At 52.8% G+C, this 12,012-nt stretch overlaps 1 protein-coding gene across 2 annotated transcripts in view; it reads right to left on the bottom strand.

The window, feature by feature from the left end:
• PTPRS (protein tyrosine phosphatase receptor type S) overlaps positions 1-2,820 on the bottom strand; it is a 276,924-nt gene extending 274,104 nt beyond the window's left edge. For both annotated transcript variants that reach the window (XM_075903067.2, XM_075903072.2), the window contains exon 1: positions 2,622-2,820. The gene's annotated coding sequence lies outside the window, so the exon portion shown is untranslated. The remainder of the gene's footprint in view (positions 1-2,621) is intronic.
• Between the last annotated feature and the right edge of the window lie 9,192 nt (positions 2,821-12,012).

Genomic DNA, 12,012 nt, shown 5'->3' with positions numbered 1-12,012 from the left:
TCAGCCCCAAGTTAAGCAGCGTCTACACCCAAGCAGGATGCCGGGGTTATTTCCTCCATCTCTTATATAATTTGTTCCCTTTTCCTGGACCAGGCTAAGCCAGTTGTGGCTCATAAACGTTCCTCTTAGGAGTAATTCACCCTCCTTTTGAAATACCCACTGGGGAAGAATAGCACCCCAAGATCTCCACTGAGGAGACAATGAGGAGTCCTGGGGACTCCTCGCTGTTTTTGCAGATACAGATTAACTGGCTAGCTCTCCAAGACTTTTCATGGAGAAGGGATTTTTCACCTAACCCAACCCCCCACCCTCCCACTGCAGGTGCCTTGGTGCATACTAGGATTTTCTGAAGCCACTTTCTGACCAGCAAACCAGCAGGTCATTTACAATGACTCTGGGTAGTAGGGATATGGAGCCCAGGCTTGGTGTGGATGCGATGGAAAGGAAAGCTGTGGTTTGTGGCAGCAACAATACATGATGGGGAAAGGGGGGAAAAAATCACACAGAAAAAGAGACCTGCTTGTGCCCATCAGTGTTACACGGCAAGAGCTTCAGGAAGTCACAGTGGGACCCAGGAGCAATGGTGGCGCTAGGTGTAAGCCAACTCAGCAATCACATAGGGCATCAAACAGCTTAAGAGCGCCCCAATGTTGTATCACCCCCAAAATACAATTCCACTCTTCACACAGACCATCAAGCGTATTTCCATATGTTGTGTTGCTATTTTTTTTTTGGTTCATGGAAATAACACAATTAATATTTTTAGGGGATGGGTGAAAGGTAGAGGGGCTAAGACCCTCCAAAAAAAATTCTGGTTTAGGGCCTCCAGGGGGATACCACACCTCTGTCCACAGGCACAGCCTGCAAGGAGGTGCAGCGATCACAATGGGACAGAGGCAAGAAGCCCCATGAGCATGGCCTTGGAGGCAGGAGCCAAGCCAAGGGCATGGCCATGGGGGCAGTTCACTGGGGCAACAGAGCTAGACCACATCCTGAAGACTGAGCAAGCGCCATGAAAGCAGCAAGGAGCCCACATGCCGGGAAAATCCCAGACTGGGCACCGGGGCAGGTCATGAGCTAGACAGGGGCTTGGAGGGTTAAGGAGGCAGCAGGTAAATTGAGCAGGATTGTTCATCAGCACCCTGGGGAAGAGGCGCTGGGTCAACAGAAGGGGGCAGGATGCTGCAAGGCTGAGGACCAAGTGGGCCAGCGGCAGTGAAGCTGGAGGGGGGGCAACTTGGGCTGTGCACATCAAGGCCTGAGAGGCTGTTTTTGGAGACTGGGGAGACTCCTTCGGCTGGGAGGGAGGAGACGCCATGGGGAGGGCCAGGGGGCTGGGGGAAGAGGCAGGGGTTTCCCTCCTGAGACTTGTCCATTCACAGCCACCTCGCCCAGCAGCATCGCCTGTAGCATGCACCGAGCTGGGAGGAGCCTGGTCCCTCAGTGCAGCGCTGGCCAAGGATGCGGCTCCCCCACCCGTCCCCCCAGCGCAATGGCCGGTTGCACAGAGGCACATCTTCAGCGCCTGCCCGAGCCAGCCCCTCCCTCCGCCAGCCACGGCCGGGTCCCCAGCGGAGCTTCCCTCCTCCCCCCCTCAGTCCCTCCTGCAACGCTCGGGTCTCCCCGCGGAGCTTCCCGCTCCCCGCCCTCCGTATCCAGCGCCCGCCGGCCCCGGCGCATCCTTCCAGCGCCCGCCGGAGCGCTCCGGAGCCTCCCCGGGATCCGGATGCGATCGGCCCTTCCCCGGGGCAATTCCGCCTCCCCCACCTGCCCCGCCGCGGGGACCCCTGCCCCAAGCGCTCCTGCGTCCTATCCGGAGTCACCCCCGATGCTCACGCGCGAGCTTTTCTCTCTCCAGCATAGTCCCCCGCCCCCCTACCACAGCCCCCTGAAACCCGTCCCCTCCCCACCACAGCCCCCCTCACAGCGCCCTGCAACCCCGCCCCCCTGCCCAGCACAGCCCCCCCCACAGCCCTGTGCAACCCGCCCCCTGCCCACCACAGACCCCCTCAAAGCTCCCTGCAACCCGCCCCCCACCACAGCCCCCCTCCCAGCCCCCTCCCCAAACCCAGCCCTAGTGCAATTCTCGCCTCCACCCACTGCAATCTGGCCCGAGTTCAACCCCGCCCCCCCCCCGTCCTGGGCTTGGGCGCTGCCCGATCCTGTCCCCAAAGAATCCCCTCCCCAATTCTCCATTGCAACCTGCCCCCACAAGCCTTCCTGTGACTCCCGATGCTCCACTGCCATCTCCCCACTTCTGCTCCTTTGCACCCTGCCCTGCCGCTCCAATCCAACCTGCCCAACCCTCCTCCTGCTCCATCGCAACCTGCCCCCATGCAGCCCCTCCTGCTCCATCGCAACCTGCGCCCCTACACCCCCTCCTCTCCCATGCACCCCCTGCTGCTCCAATGCAACCTGCCCACACCCCTCAGACTCCATCACAACCTGCCCCCCATGCATCCCTCCTGCCGCTGCTCCAATCCAACGCCCGCGGTTCCATTGCAATTTGCACCCCAAGCCCCTCGCTCCATTGCATCTCCCGCTGCTCCCGTGCAACCTGTCCACATCCCCCCGGCTCCAGCGCATCCCCCCCCGGCTCCAGCGCATCCCCCACCCCTTACCTGGCGGCTGGGCTGCCCGCTCACATCCTCGCCCGCCGGCCGGCCGGAGGAGGCGCGTTAATCCCGGGCAGCCCCCTCCTCCCCCGGACCCGCTCGGCTCCCGGCTGAGGATGCTGCGCGGAGGAGGGGGCGGGCGGGCGCGCGGGGGACACTGCGGCTCCAGCTCCCTCCCGGGCTCCAGACACTCTCACAGGTGATGTCATTCCCCGAGCCTCCGCCGCCTGACGTCACCGGGGGGCGGGGCCCAGGGGCAGGCGGGAGGGAGGGGGCGGAGCGCGCTACGTCGCCGCGGAGGCGAGAGAAGCCGGCGCCGCGAGGCCTGCCAATGGGAGGGCGCGCCGCCGTCACGTGGGGAAGGGGGCGCGGCTGGGCTATTTAAAGGGCAAGGCGGAAGCGGCGCACGTGGGCGCGGCAGCACGTGGCGGTGTTCGAAGGAAGCGGGCTGGGGAGTGAAGGGGATTCCTGGTGCAAAGGGCGCTTAAAGGGAAGGGGGCAGTGTGGGAGGGGGATGGTAAAGGAGGTGGGTGAGGGCAGTTAAAGAGCAGGGGAGTGGCGAAAGTTTGTCAAGCAGGGGATTTTTGTGGTAGGAATCCTTTCTACCCTGGGGGGGCAGAGCCAAAGCATCACAGGGGAGGGGAGTGTTTAAGCAATGAGTGGTTTGTAGATCCAGCAGCATGATTCTTGCTGTGGGCTTAAGGGATCCTGTTCAGTTCCTGGATAAGCCCTTTCTTTGCTCTATGTGCTGCTACCCTTTGTATTTAGGGTAAGAAGCAATGGGGTTAAATTGCAGCAAGTGAGGTTCCTAGCTGTCAGGGTGGTTAAACACAGGAATAAATTGCTTAGGGATGTTGTGGAATTTCCATTACTGGAGAAGTTTAAGAATAGGTTAGCCAAATATGTATCATAAATGATCTCGATATCCCTTGGGCTATGTCTACAGAGTATTGCGTACCTTGAAAAAGCTACACAATTTGAGATCTGCACAGTGCATAGCTTATTTTGAGAGAGCTTGTTCTGAAATTTGGTGCTGTCTAAACTGTGCTAATTTTGAAATAGAGTGCTATTCTGACAAGTCCTTTAATCCTTGTGCAGCGAGGTTTATGGCATGTTGGAATAACAAGTTCATTATTTCGAGTGTATTCCGAAATAAAGTGTTCCCTGCAGGTTTATGTGTGTTACCGTTCCTAAAGTCTGATTTGTAGCCATTTGTCCTTTAGCACAGAGACTGGCAGGTTTGGCCAATATATAGCATTGCTGACATCTACTAACATTATCCCAATGGTGCTGCTGTGTAGCCGTACCCTTCCAGTTCTAGCATTCTATGATCTATGAAATGTAGGGAGAGGCCTGGTGTCAGTAGGAAGTTAGTTGGAGTGGGGCAACAGTGGGCCTAGCTAGGGGATGCTGTAGCTCCCCTCCTCCACTCCCAAACTTTGACCCTCTGAATTTCATACTTGAGGTCTGCTTAAGAGCTATATTTGGAGAGAGCACATGCACTTTAACTTCAATGGTGCTTGTGTTGCTGCCAGCTTTGCCTTTGGAGCAGGGAGTGAGTTTGTAAACAGAAGGAGGCAGGGTGATTAAGATAACAAAGGGCTTGTCATTCAAGTAATTGAGGGTCTTTGGATGATCATACACATTGCCAGAGGTACTCCATTTAAAAGATAGGAAACAATAGCATGCTTCAGGGGTAGGTATTGGCACCAGTGCTGTTCAGTTGATTCATAAATGATCTTGAAAAGGGGATAAGCAATGAGGGACAAAAGAAGTTGACTGCTAAAAGTTTCAAAGGGATTCACAAAATTGGTTGATTGGGCAATACAATGGCAGACAGAATCCAGTATTGTTAAATGCAAAGTAATGCACGTGGAATATTAAAATCCCAACTACACATTCAAAATTGATTGGGACAAAATTAGCTTTTACCACTCAAGAAAGATATTGGAATCATTGTGGCTAGTTCCTTGTAAACATCGGCTCGATGTTCAGTAAAAAGCTAACGAGGAATCCTTAGAGTCTAACAGATTTATCATGGGTAAAACTCACTTCATCAGATGAGTTCGAATGGAAGTTATAGAGCATGGGGCATATATTAGAGCACCAAAAAAGAGAAGTTACTTGTGTTAATGAGGCTTATCAAGTCAGGGTGGATGTGGCTCATTCACAGCATCTGATGTGAAAATGTGACAATCCAGAGAGGGGAAATTGCCTTTGTAGTATGTTAACCAGTTAAGATCCTTATTTAGTCTTAAATTGATTGTATTGAATTTGCAAATTAATTTCAATTCATCTCCTTTTGTAATCGGGATTTGAAATTCTCTTGTAGAAAGATGGATATTTTCAAATCCATTACTGAATGTCCAAGGAGATTAAAGTGTTCCCTGCAGGTTTATGTGTTACCGTTCCTAAAGTCTGATTTGTAGCCGTTTGTCCTTTAGCACAGAGACTGGCAGGTTTGGCCAATATATAGCATTGCTGACACTTATCATGTTAGTGGATGTGCAGTTATGTGAGCCTCAGATGTTGTAGCTTATGTGGTTCGGTCCTGTGATGGTGTCTTTTGTAGAGAGATGCGGACAGAATTGGCAACGGGGTTTGTTGCAGGGATCATTTCCTGGGTAAATGTTTTCCTGGGGTATTGTGTGGCCACTAGTGAGCATTTGCTTCAGGTTGGGGGGCTGTCCATAGGTGAGGACTGGCCTGTCTCCACAGGTCTGAGAGTGAGGGCTCGTTTTCCAGGATAGCTTGTAGAACAGTGGTCTCCAACCTTTTTAACCACAAGATCGCTGTTTCAATATCAGTGCAATGTAAGATCCACCTCAAACCCAAATACCTTTGCCCGGCTCCCTTCCCCCTTCTCTGAGGCCCTACCCCTGCTCCACCCCTTCTCTGAGCTCTCACCCTGCTCTCTCCATCCCCCTTCTTCCCCTAATCTCATTCACTTTCACCAGGCTGGGGTAGGGGGGTGGAGTGCAGGCTCTGGTCTTGGGCAAAGGGGTCAGAGTGTGGGAGGGGCCATCCTGAAGGTAGGGAGGGCTGGTGGGGTGGATTCTGGAGTGGTTTAGGAGTTAGGGCATTCACTAGGAAGCACAGGGTGGTGGGCTCGAGTCCTGACCACCCTGGGAGCATCCAGGCAACCAACAGCAGCTGCCCTAGGGATAGAGCTGCATGTGGAAAGCAGGATAAGGGACCCTCTCAAGGTGGGGTGGTTTCTGGAGTGCCCATGGGATAGAGCATTTGCCCAGGGAGCACTGGGTGGTGTGTTCAAGTCCCAGCCCTCCTCTGTAGCCCAACCCCCCTCCACCCAGGGAACCACCAGACAGCCCAGCCAACACAGGATAAAGGGACCCATTGGTGGGATCCCCAGTGAATTTGGGGATAGGGTTACAGTCTCTGCAGCACAGGGGGGTGGCTCAATCCCCACCCAGGCAGCGGCTGGGCAGCCAACACCAGCTGCCCCAGGGAGGGAACTGGCTTCCACATTAGGAAAGCAGGATAAGGGACCCTCTGAAGATAAGCAGGTATGGTGGGTTCTGGAGTGGTCTAGGGGGGAGGGCAGGGTTGTGGGCTCAAATCCCACGCCATACTGGGAGCAGCCCAACAGCTGCCCCAGGGCTGGAGCAGCAGTGCTAAGGTACGCCTACTCCTGCCCTGGCCCTGCACCATTCCCCAAAACAGCAGGCATGTACAGCAATGGCTCCGTGTGCTGCCCCTCATCTATAGGCACCAACCCCACAACTTCTACTGGCCACAGTTCCCTGGGGAACTGCAGGAGGGTGTCTACAGGCAAGGACAGAGGTGGAGACCCCCCTGCTCTGACTTTCTCAGGAGCTGCAGGGACTTGCCAGCCACTTCCAGCTTAGGCGCTTTCGAACTCGCTACTCAAAGAATTAAATTAAATAAATTTAAGAATAAGAGAGAAATGAAAGTTGTGAAATGCACAGACAGACCAGTCAAAAACTGAAAAACATACTTTGCAAGCAGTAAAAGTAATAACACCCCAGGTACTATTGGGGTTGGGAGATGAGAGGGACTGACAGTGTGTGTGTGTGTGTGTGAGAATGACAGACACACACAGTGTGTGAGTGACAGAGATTTGCATTGCTGAGCTCCCTGCATCCCCTTCTCTCTGTGTGCAGATGTGCAGACAAGGTACAGGAGTGGAGGAGGAGGGACACCCTGACATCAGCCCCCCTCCTCCTTTTCTCCCTCCCACACCCTGCACTACAAGCAGGAGGCTCCCAGGGGGGCAGCTCCAAGGCAGAGGCAGGAGCAGCATGACAGTGGGTGGAGGGGCAACTGAAGTGCCAGCACTTGAGAGTTTCCTGGCAAACCAGTCAGGATCCCCCGTCAGAGGCTCCAAGATCTACTGGTAAATCCCGATTCTATTGGTTGGTGACCACTGTTGCAGATTGTCAACGATGCCTTGGAGGGGTCGAAGCTGGGGACAGTAGGTGATGACCAGTGGTGTTTTCCTTATGGGGCCTGTCTTGAAATAGATTACTTGTGGGTACTCCACAGGTGCCCCCAATTTGCTGCCTGTCTTGTACTGAGCATGTTCAGTAACACTGCTGAAGCCCAGTGTCTTCACTTTTCCCATATCCCATGTCCTCACTCTGCCTCTCTCTCTCTCCCCCTGCCCCCACAATCATGGCATGCACAGGTTGGGCCCTCCCTACCAAACTATGAAATGCACCCCTGGGTCCAGCCTGTGGTCCTGCAGCAGCTGCATGTGGTCCGCACTTGAAAGAAAGATTGCCTGATTTAAGCTTTAGCTTTGAGGTTGTGAAATTGCTTTTAATTGGGCACGTGGGTAAGGGCACAAGATTGTCTAGTAACTCCTGTCTGCTCCTCACCTTTGTGCAGAAAGACAGATCAAGACCTCAGCATCACTTAAATCCCATTTAAGCCCTGTGAGGACTTAAATGCTACATAGATCTTATGCTAGCCCTCCACACACAGGGGGCAACTTTACCCAAAGGCTGTGTCTAGACTGGCATGATTTTCCGGAAATGCTTTTAACGGAAAAGTTTTCCATTAAAAGCATTTTCGGAAAAGCACGTCTAGATTGCCACGGACGCTTTTCTGCAAAAGCACTTTTTGCGGAAAAGCGTCCGTGGCCAATCTAGATGTGCTTTTGTGCAAAAAAGCCCCTATCGCCATTTTTGCGATCGGGGCTTTTTTGCGGAAAACAAATCTGAGCTGTCTACACAGGCACTTTCGCGCAAAAGGGACTTTTGCCCGAACGGGAGCAGCATAGTATTTCCGCAAGAAGCACGGATTTCTTACAGTAGGAAGTCAGTGCTTTTGCGGAAATTCAAGCGGCCAGTGTAGACAGCTGGCAAGTTTTTCCAGAAAAGCAGCTGATTTTCTAAAAAAACTGGCCAGTCTAGACACAGCCAAAGAGAATAATGAAGGGGCTAACGCAAAGAGAGAACCCAGCATGATCATTTCTCTCTTTCTCACAGACACATCATGCGCACCTGATTTTTAAAGTTTCTCCCTTTTGCATCTGGAGGTCTCCTCCCTCTCCTGTGCACGTGCTTTTCAGGGAGACATTTGAGAATTCATTATCACCATCAATATTTTTTATTTCCCTTATTCATATGGTCACTTTTTGGCAGAGCCCTGAGGACCCACTGGAGGGTTTTGGGGTTCTGCAAGAGATGACAGCTGTTGGGGAAACTAAAAACTCTGCAGTTCAGGGCTTCCAATCCCGTAATTGCATCCCCATGTTCATATTTATTTTCATCAAATGCACCATGGGAATAGCTTACTGAGGACTAAGGCTATGTCTAGACTGCAGCACTTTTCGGCATCCCTGTAAAGTAAAGCAGACACATTCTTTTGCCATCCCTGTAAACATTGTTTTATGAGGAAGAAGGGATGAGTCGAAAGAGGAGGTTTTTCTGAAATTTGGCTCCGTGTAGATGCGCCAAATTTCAGAAAAGCCACTTTAGAAAGAAAAGCGGAAAAAGATATGCAAATTGTGGTTCGCAATTTGCATATCTTTTTCCGACTTTTCTTTGTAGTCTAGACGTAGCCTTACGGAGCGCTCATCACTCAGGGTATGTCTACACTACCACCCTAGTTCGAACTAGGGTGGTAGTGTAGACATACCCTCACTTTCCTGAGGGTGCCAAAGACCAGGCAAGAGGACTTTGGTCACTTAAACACAGAATTATACAAATCAGAGGCAAAATCAACCTGTTAATTCCGCTAGGTCATCCATCAGCCAATATGGGATCGTGTGCTGCAGGCGATGGTGTGCCCTGACTGCGGGGCTTGATATCTCTGTCACCACTAGTGCAAAGACTAAAATGATTCTGTCCCTCTGGAGCATCAGCACTTTTGTTGCCAGATCTACAGCTAGATCTATTTCAGGGAGTTTCTAGATTCTTCCCGTCTATATTGACAACTAGCTGGGAAATGCGGAGAGCAATCTTCATACTACACAGGGGAAACAGATATAGAGCCTCTCTCACTGCTAGGAAGCAAAGCAAATGCTGCCACCATCCTATTTAAAGTCATGAACCTGCAAATGTAAACTCCAGTGCAAGTGCGAGGAGGTTCAGCACAGGTGCAAGTATTGGTAAGGGCGTGGTGCAGCCCTCTATGGCACGTCTACGCTAGGAATTATTTCAAAATAAGTAACATTGAAATAATAATTCCCAAAATAAGAAAATTGAAATGGCACATCCACACTGGGGGGGAGCATCAAAATTGCTCAGAATTATTTTGAAATCACATGTGCTATTGGCATGTGCTCCAGGGGCTCCTCACCTTCCTGGACCTCAGGGAGCACAGCATCCCCTTTGTGGCAGCGGTGGCCTGCTGCGTGCTTCACAGCTTCTGTGCGAGCAAGGTGGAGACTTTCCTGCCAGGGTGGGGGGCAGAGGCTGAACAGCTGGCCAGGGCTTACGAGCAGCCAGACACCAGGGCCATCCGACAAGCCCATCTCAGCATGAGGCTCTGCTCATCCGGGAGACCTCGGGGGAGAGTTTCAGCCAAGGCCAGTTGTGAGACTCTTCCCCTGTCCCTCTCCCCAAGGGACCCCTGCATTCCCTCTGTGTGAGTTTCCTCCCCCATCCATCCCTTTCCCTGCCCTCCCTTCCCACCTCCCCCCCTTGCAGAGCAAATAAAAAAGCCTCTTTTTTTTGAACAAACAGGTGTGTTTATTTGGAGGGTATAAAACAGGGGCGGGACCGGGGGAAGGGGTGACTCAGGGCTGGGACTGGGACTGGCGCCTACCTCGGTCAGCTTGTGAGGCTTCGGCTGTCCTCAAGGTCCCACAGCCCCATTTTCTAGGGCCCCAGTGACCCCTGGGGGGCGGGGGGTGGCTAGGAGGTGGAAGCCACAGGAGTAGGGGGAAGGTGGCTAGCGGCCCATCCATTCACGAGGTCACGCTCTCCACCACCACGCTGAGGGAGGAGCTCGTGCCCTCATGCCAGCTGGTCCCAGGCAGCCTTCTACTGCTCCCTGTCAGCCTGTCGTTCCTCCTGGTCAGTGGCCCGCTCCTGGCACTCCGCGTCATGCCCCCGGACAAGGGACTGGAGGCCACCCGTCTGCTCATGCAGCAGGTCTTCCTGGGTTTTCTTCCTCCGGTGGATCCTGTGGAGCTGGGAAGATGACGTGGGAGGTGGGGGCCACGCCGTGCTTGAAGCTGGCCCAGCTGTGAAGAAAAATGACATCCAGGAGACACTGTGAATGCAGCCTCGCCCTAATCTCAGTGCCGCCAGCGAGGTCTTAGTTCAGATGATGTGCTTCAAGCTAGGCCATGTGTTACCTAGACAGTGGGCACTTTCCTGCAGGGACACAGATGTCCCAGGGGAGCATCGCAACAATCACAGCCTGGGGACAAGCAGGCATGGGAAGGTGCCAGCCTGGGCAGGAGTCTGTGGGCGGGAGGAGGGGAATGGGGCAGCTCAGCTTCCTTGTGTGTCCCCCAGGCCAGAATCCTCTCCTGCACCCATACTCCCTCCCTGACCCTACACCCCAATCTCCTGACCCAGGTCACAACCCCCTCCTTTGCCCAAACTTCCTCTCAGACCCCACACTGTCTCCTGCACCCCAGTCCCTTACCCCGGGCACCCTTCTGTGCCCGACCTCCATCCTAGACCCTGCCCCCACTCCACAGAAAAGTGCGGCCCTTGACCACTTTCCAAAATCTTGGAGGGGCCCCACCAAAAATTATTGCCCACCCCTGGCCTTAGGGCAGGGTGTGCTAAGGCAGCGGGGTTATCTGGCAGTGGGCAGCAAATGCCTGGTATGCCCATTCACAGCCCCCAATATAGTGAAGTCTTTAAGCAAGCCTATCCTTTACCAAAGCACATGCTTAATTCTAAGTAGGTGCTTAAGAACCAGTCCAGGCTTAATTACTTTGCCAGCTAGGGACTGGCTGCTGAAACAGAGACTCATGCGTAGGTTTGGAATGAGTGTGTTGAGGAGCAATTTGTTAGTACCTGGGCTGATGCTAAATCATAGATCATAGAATAATAGGACTGGAAGGGACCTCGAGAGGTCATCGAGTCCAGCCCCCCGCCCTCAAGGCAGGACCAAGCTCCGTCTACACCATCCCTGACAGATGTCTATCTAACCTGTTCTTAAATATCTCCAGAGAGGGAGATTCCACCACCTCCCTTGGCAATTTATTCCAATATTTGACCACCCTGACAGTTAGGAATTTTTTCCTAATGTCCAATCTAAACCTCCCCTGCTGCACTTTAAGCCCATTACTCCTTGTCCTGTCCTCAGAAACCAAGAGGAACAAATTTTCTCCTTCCTCCTTGTGACACCCTTTTAGATATTTAAAAACCGCTATCATGTCCCCCCTTAATCTTCTTTTTTCCAAACTAAACAAGCCCAGTTCATGAAGCCTGGCTTCATAGGTCATGTTCTCTAGACCTTTAATCATTCTTGTCACTCTTCTCTGTACCCTTTCCAATTTCTCCACATCTTTCTTGAAATGTGGCGCCCAGAATTGGCACTGCTCTCCAGACACGTCCGTTTTTCCTTCACACATTGCTTCCTTTATACTCTTCAGTTGTGGGTATAAGGGAATGTACCAATGTTCCCTCTAATTTTTTTCCATCCATGTGTGGAATAAATTTTGTTATCTGCACAGATGTGCACCACAATTAGACACACATGCTGCCGGCTGTGGGCAGTCTGCTCTTCAGCAGGGCAGCATTTGAATCTCTCCCGAAGGGATGCCAAAGCGCTCAGCTTACAGGGCACACTGGAGTGCACATGAGTCTTATCTTTGCATTCAGAGTGTAGAGGATCTGACTGGTACTAGTGTTTCTACCCTCCCTCCAACTACAACCATGCTGAAGTACAACAGCCTTGCACTCCCACGCTGCGACTCAAATCCAAAATGAAAAGGACCTAC

Source organism: Pelodiscus sinensis, chromosome 32 (assembly GCF_052426305.1).
Source record: "Pelodiscus sinensis isolate ZL-2025 chromosome 32, ASM5242630v1, whole genome shotgun sequence".
Classification (NCBI taxonomy): domain Eukaryota; kingdom Metazoa; phylum Chordata; order Testudines; family Trionychidae; genus Pelodiscus; species Pelodiscus sinensis.
The sequence above is the reverse complement of the archived record's forward strand: the minus strand, read 5'-3'. Positions and strand labels throughout refer to the sequence as shown.